This window comes from Dromaius novaehollandiae, chromosome 28, assembly GCF_036370855.1.
Source record: "Dromaius novaehollandiae isolate bDroNov1 chromosome 28, bDroNov1.hap1, whole genome shotgun sequence".
Taxonomy (NCBI): Eukaryota; Metazoa; Chordata; class Aves; order Casuariiformes; family Dromaiidae; genus Dromaius; species Dromaius novaehollandiae.
Genome location: NC_088125.1, coordinates 2628127 through 2637010, shown reverse-complemented (window position 1 = coordinate 2637010; position 8884 = coordinate 2628127).

The following is an 8884-nucleotide window of genomic DNA, read 5'->3' as shown; positions in this document are numbered from 1 at the left end:
CCCCAGACCCCTGCGACCCCTGGGACCCCCGGCCGGTCCAGGAGTGTTTGGCCAGACCCTCATTCCTGGGACCCCCAGCCAGTCTGGGACTGCCTGGCTGGATCATCGTCCCCGGGATCCCCAGCCGGTCCAGGAGTGCCTGGCTGGACCCTCGTCCCCGGGACCCCCAGCCAGTCTGGGACTGCCCGGCTGGATCATCGTCCCTGGGATCCCCGGCCGGTCTGGGAGTGCCCAGCTGAACCCTTGTCCCTGGGACCCCCAGCCGGTCTGGGAGTGCCCGGCCGGACCCTCATCCCCATGATTCCCGGCTGGTCCAGGAGTGCTTGGCTGGATCCTCGTCCCCATGACTCCCATGACCTCCAGGTGACCCGGGTGTGCCTGGCCAGACCCCTGCCCCAGGACCCCTGTGACCGCTGGCCAGCCTGGGAGTGCCTGGCCAGACCCTGCGCCCTCAGGATCAGGGCATCCCATGGATCTCCATCCCGTAACCCTCTGGGAGTGCCCAGGTGGACCTCAACCCCCGGGAACCCCCTGCTCTGCTCGACCCAGCCTAGGAGAACCCAGTTGGACCCCGCGCCCTGGAGATCAGGGTGTCCCAGGGACCCCCTGTCCTGTCGAGGACTCCCAGCAATGTGCACCCAGCCCAGACCCCCACCCACGGGGACCCCTGTCCTCTCCAGCCTGGCCTGGGAGTGCTCAGCCAGACCCTGCAGCCCTGGGACACCTTGTCCTGTTGGGGATCCCCAGCTCTGCCCTTCCCGGGAGCACCCAGCCCAGCCCTCAACCCCCGGGGATCCCCTGCCCTGCCGGGGACCACGTGCCCTCACTGTCCTGGGAACACCCAGCCTGGGCCCCAACCCCCTGCACAGCCTGGCCAAGCCCAGAAGTGCCCAACCAGACCCCCCACCCCAGGGATCGGGGTGCCCTAGGGACCCCCCTCCTCTCCTAGGGACCTCCCACCCCAACTGTCCTGGGAGCACCCAGCGCAGACCCCCCAACCCCAGGAAGCCTGGTCAGAGAGAGAGTGCCCAGCCGGACCCTGTGCCCTGGGGAGCCCCCCAGGACCCCCTGCCCTTCTGGGGACCCACTACTCTGCCCAAACAGCACCCTGAGTCCCAGGGACTCCTGGGGACCCCCTGGCCTGTCTGGGTCCCTGCACACCCCACTGGGACCCTGAGCCCTGAGGATGGAGGTGCCCCAGAACACCTTGCCCTTCTGGGGACCCCTGGTCCCTTTCAGGCTTGGGGCTTTTGGGTAAAAAGAAAGGGGTTTCTGCCAAAATGAACTTTCACTTTTGAAAGCAGCTCTGTTTTTATATAAAAACCAACTGATTCTTAACTATGTATTTAAATACTCCCCCACGCTCCAGCCAACAAAGTGGATGGGAAATGTCAGCTAAATGGACAGTTTGGATACGTGCCCTTGACCCACTCCTGCTCGTGCTTTGCTTTCTATCAGTCACTCCAGAGACTTCAGGGGCCAGGACCTCGAAGGAAAGTGGAGAATGGAGTGGCCCAACTGCCCAGAGACACACGAGACAGGCACTCGTTCTCCAGGCCACGGCACCATAGGCCTTGGGAGATAGGATCAGTCCCAGGCTCCCTGCGTGGCCTTGGGCAAATCCTTGAGCAGCCTTGGGAGACGGGGACAGCAATCCTTCCTCCCGCAGTCTGCTTCGCCTACAGGCACTGCGAGCTCTCGGAGACAGAAAGAGGCGTTTCGCCATCTGTACGGCGTTAGACCTTGAGGCCTCAGTTGTCGCTGCAGCCTCTGTGCTCTGCTGCAGCGGAGAATCATAACAAACACCCACACGCAATTACATCCTTTAAGCATCTCACCCTGAGATCTGTCACCACTTACACCATGCCTGGAGCCTGCTCAGTTCTGCAATTATTTTGTCCGAGATCTCCGAGTGAAAGCTGCAGGGCTGCTGTATAACTGACCTCTTTGCAAAGCCCTCCCAGGGGTCTCGCTAAAGGGGACCTGCTGCTTCAAGGACTCCCAGTAACTCAGTACGGCAGGGCACAGCCTGGTCCGAGTGGGTCCTGGCTGGAAAGGGAGAGACGGAGCAACGCAGGAACTGGATGAGGCCTCCCAGACAGGCACTGCCTGGAAAACACTTCAACAGCTAAGTGGCATTTAAAATGTGAGGTGGAATTGGGGCAGTTCTCCCATCTCCTAGTGCTTCTGGTTCAGTTTCCCAGCTGACGCCTCACAAAGCACATGTGGGTTGAACAGAGGCAGCAGGACTTGGGACACTGTAGAAAAGGCCACAAAAGTTCCTGATAGCTAATTATTTCTGCTACAGCAAAAGATGCGTCATCTGCACCTTTTGGAGCCTGGCATGTGTGCATTGCAGTCTGCACACACAGATCGTGCCCTGGAGGTGCAGACCCTCCCTGACCCTGTATTTTTCCAGAGACAATCACCTTGCTAATGGGGATAGGAGGAAGTGGAACAACGCAGGATATGGTGAATATTTTTGCCAGAAGTGGGACTGGAAGCCAGCACAATGCTTCAGCAGGGCAATGGGAGAGAGCATCATGGTTTTGATGCTAGATGAGGATATGGACTTTGCTCCTGGCCCTGCTGCAGCATCTCCAAGGACCTTGGCCACTGCCTGCATCTCTCTGGGTCTCAGGTCCCAGTTGTAAGAAGGGCTTTTGTAACCCATACTAGAGAAGACTCCTCTGGAGATGCTTGTGAAGCCTTGGGAAGGCAATCAAGAGGCACTTGAACATCCTCTTGCTTGAGAATGGGATTCTTGCTCGGCCTGCTTCGGTGTAAATGAGCAGTGTTGCTATTCAAATGGCAGCGGTACCTGCCCAGAGCCGTGAGGATGGAGGATCATCCCCTGAACCAGGAAGCGCTGCTGTCACAAGGCAAAAACAAAAAATTGGGGCCGCAGGCAGTGATGGTGGTACAGGGTCTACCCCAAAACGCTGCCGGGAGGGCTGTGCTGGCAGCCTGCTGGCCCGGCGACTTGTCCCAGCTCTGTGCCTCTGAGCTGCGTGTGCATCTCCCCTTTCCATCTGTGCATCTCTTGGGTCTGCGTGTGTCTCCCTTCCATCTGCATGTCCCTCTCCTCTGTCTGCACGTGCATCTCCCCGTCTCTCTGTGCAGCACTGGGAGTCTCTGAAGCTGTCGTTATTCATGCACCCGTCCGCTCTGCGTGGCACTGAGTGTGCAACAGGCACAGGCACTACACTAAATTAAACCGGCCTCACAGGGTGGCATTTTGAAGCCCCTCCCAGCCCCTGAGGTCCTGGCCCATTATAAAGGAAACCTCCTTCTGCTTCAGCCGAAAGGGGGGTCACGGAAGGACGATTTGGTGTGGGCAAACACAACTCAGGGTGGGTTCCTGGGTTCAGGGAACCTTCCTCTCGGTCTGCTGCATGTCGCTGTCTAGCAAACACCGTCTGCAGCCAAGCCGGCAGTGACTCTGGCAAGCGGAGGCAGTAACGGAGCTCTTCTGCTCTCAAGGAGCTGCTGCTGTGATTGAAATGTTCGCGTTCACAGGGCAGCAGGCCAGGACACGGCCTCGCCGCTGCTCGGAGGGAGGATGCTGGCTCGGCTGCTGCAGGGAGGAACCCTTTGGAAAGTTCCCCGGTCTGATGGAAAGAGCTCTTGGCTGCATTGCGCTTTGCACATCAAGGATCCGCTCACCTTTTACAGGCCCCTGGGTCTCTGCTGACATGTGTGAGAGATTCCTGCGCCGCTCAGACATGCCCCCATGCAAATTAGAGAAAATTAACTACAGATAGCAAAGGAGGAATACGTCTGAGGAAAGCAGGCGGCTGGGCTAGGGCTTGGAGAAGTGTTTCCTCTTGAGGGCTCCACCCAAACGGCTGCGTGCGGATGCAACACGCCGAAGACGTGATACCTGCCTTAGCCCCACCAAGGACTGCAGGCAATCCCTCCCGCTCTTCCCGCGTCTTGGCTGCAGCACTGAGCTTGTTCATGGCTGATGCTTCCACCTTCCCATCCTGGCTCAGGTTAGACCCAACAATCAAGGATGTCTGGCCACATGTCCAAGATAGCTTTCCCTATCCGCTTACCACCCTCTCCTCACTTCCTCCCACCCTGCATTCCTGGGAACTGCTCCCAAGAACAGGCCCAAGAGCAGCGTAGTTTAGAAAACTTTCCAAGGTCGTAGCTGGTGCAGCTGTGCTGGCAGGGAAATGCGCAGGACGGAGCAGCTTCGCCTTGTTCTCCCATGTGGGGAAGCTGTCTGAAGCGTGGGGAAACAGGGCAGCAGTCCTCAGTGTGGACCTTGCAGCCATGACCCAGCTAGATTCCAGCTTGGGAAATGCAAAGTGCTTTGTAGATACTGCAAAATGTGCCCGTAAACAGCCCCGTGGGAGCTGCATGCTGCTGAGACCACCACTGTCGATCCAAAGCCTTTGGGAAATCAGGCTGTTGGCACCCCACAAAGAGCCGGTGCTTGGTAAAAGGCATGCAACATCTCCACGCAGTAGCAGCTCCCCACCTGCCTTGGGGAGAACGTCATCCTGGGCCTCTGCGTGCAGGACAGCTCTGGAAAGGCTGAACTGAGACCATCTAGGCCAGTGTCTCGTCTTTGCTGGGCAGTAAAAGGCACTTTAGAGAAGGGGTGTGAAACCGTCATACAGCAATACTCTCACTGGACCCAGCAACATGTGGCATAGAGCTATCGCTGATCTCTTAGGGATGTCTCTCATCGGATGGCTGCGGAGACACGATGGCTGAACGGGTCGGTGGAGAGCAGCAGTGGCCAGCGTGTGATCCATCTCATCCTCTGCCAGCCATGTGGACATCCAACCTTTTGCATTCAGCAGCTCTGGATGCTAGCGCATCTATTAACTTTCCCTGCAGTTTTTCCAGTTGCAAATGAAGCTCAGGAATGCTTGAATATTGCTTCTGTGTAGCAATCGCTTGCCCTGCCGGCACGCAGGGGTCACCAGCTCGGGCCGTAGGGACGCATTTCTAACAGGCTGCACCAGCTGCCCAAGTCTAGTTAGCTCATAGCAGAGAGTGCTCCTGCGCTGCCATAAAATGCAAACAGAACAGTTCTGCTTTATCTAACCCTTTATCACTTGCTCATTTTATCTGCACTTGAATAATAATTAATCTCCTGGAGCAGCCAGGCCTGGCCCAATGTTAACATGCCTTTCGCAAAGAGCGTTTTAGACTTTCTGGGACCTTGCTGGAGCTGGGTGACTTTGCAAAGTGAATGATTTCTGCTGTCAAGCTGCATCCCAGATCTTTTCCAGTGAAACTGGTGGTGCTGGTGTTCGTGCAAATGTCTGTTTTACCCCTCAAATCTTATCAGTGCTAGACTCAAACCTTCAGTGACATGGTCTGGGAGTGATATACAGCCAATAACAAAATCCCAAAGGCTTTGAGCTACATATTTCAGGACTCAGGCAACTCAAATGGAGGGCTATACCTCCCATGTTTTGGCAAAAAATAGGTTTCCATTTTTTATGTGTAGTTCCATCCACAAATGACTTATTGTTGCTTTGTCACCTCCCTTCTCGCTGTGATTTATTGTCGTGTGCCTGTGCCCCCAGTGTGGGTATCACAGTGGGCAGTCAGATTCCCCCTCTGCGATGCTGGAGCAAAGGGCTCGCTGCCGCCTGGCATTTTCCCTTTGTTCGTCAGCACAAATCAGTAATTTCAGGGCGCCTCTGAAATGCACCCTGCCACCCCAGATCACCAAGGGACCGCAGGGGCGGCTGATCAGAGCCAAGTGTCCAGCAAGACGTGCCTGTTCCCCGGGAGATGATAAATTCCCTGTGGCCTCAGAGCTGTGGCTGGCGCTCCTGGTTGGGATGTCTACAATAAACCCTATCAGCAGGAATGGGAACCGCTTCCCAGCCGGTTCCCAGTGCCTGTAAATCATGGCAGGGCCTTCGAGGCAACAGGCAGAGGCTACAGGGCTGGTGCTTGCTCCCCTGGGCTCACCGTGGTCCTGGTTACCCACCTCCCAGGTGCACAGCAAGGGCTGGCTTCGTCTCAGTCACAGAGATCACAGCAGGGTCAGAGGCAGAGAGGTTGTATTTTGCGGTCGTTTCCCTGGTTGGAGTTACAAGCCCATAGGCATTCCCGGGGCTGGTGCCCAGGCATCGCCTAGAGCTCAAAACTTTAAATAACTGAACATAAATAAAGACGCTGGCAGAAACAGTCGATCCCCAGGCGATGCTGAGGACTGGGAGGATGGGGCCAGGCTGGGTTAAAGCAATTGGCAGGAGATGAAATCTGAGGGTGCCACTATGGGGCTGGGGTGATGCTTGGCTGAGGGCAAGGGCTGAGGACCTCAGCTTGTCCCCCTGTCCATGCTGAGCCCCTAGCCGTGCCCATGCCGTGGGTCTCCTGCTTGTGCCACCTCCACGCGTCGCCTCTGGGCATATGGCAGCGGGTGGTGACCGCTGACTTGCTCCAGCTTCCCCGGCAAGTGGAGAGATGATGCATCCCCATGGGACACAGCGGACTGCATCGATCGGTGCTGCAGCTGCCTGGCACTGTCTGCGGTGGGGTTTCTAGCATCGCCTTTTCCCAGATATTGAGCCTGACTTCACCGCTTCGGCACCCCTATCTGGGTGGCTCTTCTCATGTCACTCCTGAGGTTGGTGACAACCTGTGTGTCCCTCCCATGGGGTTCTGGTCCCCTCCAGGCTCTGGGGATCTACCTAGCCCCACTGGAGATCTCAGGGCAGTGCAGATGTGGTCTGGCAGGACAAGTCTCATCCAGCTCATCCCAAGATCCTTGCTTTTCTGGGCTTTTCACAGCCTTTACCCTGTGCTTCATCCTCTGCCCTGCAAGATGTATAAGGCCAGTTTAAAACCCCTCCATCTCCAGGCTCCTCTTAGGCTCTTCCGTAAATCAAGTCGGGGATAAAATAGCATTCCAGGAACACAGCAGGCTGGCCCCAGCTTTCTGTGGGAAAAGCAGCAAATGCACAGTGTCAGCACTGAATAAAGCTTGTGACATGTCAAACTAATTCTCTTTATAGCTCCAGGGCTGGCCTTTCCCACAAAGAGGACTTGGTACCAGTGCTGGCTGGCGGGTCCTGGGGGACCCATCCTATTTGCAGATGGAGCTGCGCCAGCAAGGCTCCAGCATGCTGCAGAGGGACGTGGTGGGTGGCTGTCTGGGCTCAGGTGTCCATATTGCCAGAGCGACCAGTTGGTATGTTTTGAGGGACAAGTTCTGGATCTGAACTTGATGGGACAAGTTCTATGCAATGTCGCAGGCACAAAGATGCACGAAGATGTGGCATTGCAACCTCTACAGGCAGGTGCCATGGCTTCAGTCTGACCATTCTCCAATTCCTTCTCAATGGTGCAAAGATGAGGTTTCATTTCCCAAGGAGTCCTGGCTGAAAAGGAGGGCCATGGGTTTAGGTTAGATTTCCAGACCCTGAACATGCCACAGGCCTTCTCCATCTTTGACTTCCTTGTGCACCATCTGCCCACCCAGCAAGCTCTCTCCTAAGATTAATTGCAAGTGTTTTAGTGAGACACTTGCAAACCTGTGCAATATCACTGCAATATCATTGGTGTGTCATCAGTTAATTTTATCAAACTTTCAGAGCTCAACGAGGGCCGTTAAAGACTGCCTTGTGCGTGTGTTTGGACTGTGCCCTCCTTGCGCCATGCTCATGCGCTTCGAAAGGCTCAGAAATGGCCTCATTTCTGACTCGCCCCTGAAATGCTGGGGACAGTTTACTAGAGCAATCATTTCAGTCTCTTTGCAAACGTAGGGCATTTGGTTACCTTCACTTTGCAGGTGCAAGGGTTTTTCTGCAGACAGAACAGCAAACTAGAGACTGGTTTTAAAACTCAAATGTGCTTTTGGAAGAGCAGAAAGAAGCTGTGAGTGTTGGACTGTCTTTTTCACCTTTGAGGAAGCACCCAATGTAGCTTGGAAAAGCTGAATCACAGCATCGGAGATGGAGAGAAAGCCTGGGGAGATGAGGCAGTGACTATTAATAACTGTGCTGCCGTGCTAAAGAGGAATCACAGATGCATGGGACAGCAAAATGCTGAAACCTGCTTCCCCTCCTTTGACTATTACCTAAAGGTAGAACTAATTAAATACTCGTATTTCAATTATATTGTCTTTTTTTGGAATCATTTCATGAAAATTATTGCTAGAGTCTTGCACATTTGCACATAAGAAACTGAACAAGCAATGACTTAACTCTTTTTATTACCAATGAGTAGACTGGCTGGCAGATGGTTATAGAAGAAATCTTTTATATTTATCATCTCTTTGGCTTACCAGGACAAGATAACAAATTGGTGTTGAAAATACGATTGTGAGGAAAATAGCTCTAAATTATTGCACTCTGAGCATGGTATTTTATTCTTTAATGTAGCTACTTCATGTATTTCTTTTTCTTAAACTCTCTCTATATTTTCTTTTTATTGGCTATGCCTTTGCTAATTTATATTTTCATTACTTTTATTAATACTAGCGCCACGATGACATTATTATTCCAAAGTAGTTTTGCAAGTGCCTTAGTGAAACACTGGGAATAAAATAATCTTTGGATTTAGTCTGCATGATTTGTAATTTAATAAGCAATTCCAGTTCTGCATTTTATCTCCTAATTGGTACAGAGTTATCCTCTATTCTTGAATTAACCCAGCTATCCTATGCTTTTTTGTTGAAAAGAAAACAACTAGAGGTATCATTTTAGCCACAGTAATTTGCTCAGGCATTTAGCCATAGTCCTTCAGTCATAGTCATTTTAGCCATTTTAGCCATAGTTCACGTCGTTCTGCTCAGCAGACACTATCCCAGATTTGCAGAAGATTCAGCCTGTTGTGGTTGCTGGAACCAAGCTGGGGCCAAAGACTGGGGCAGAGGAGGCTGGAGAGGTGCATGAAAAGCTAC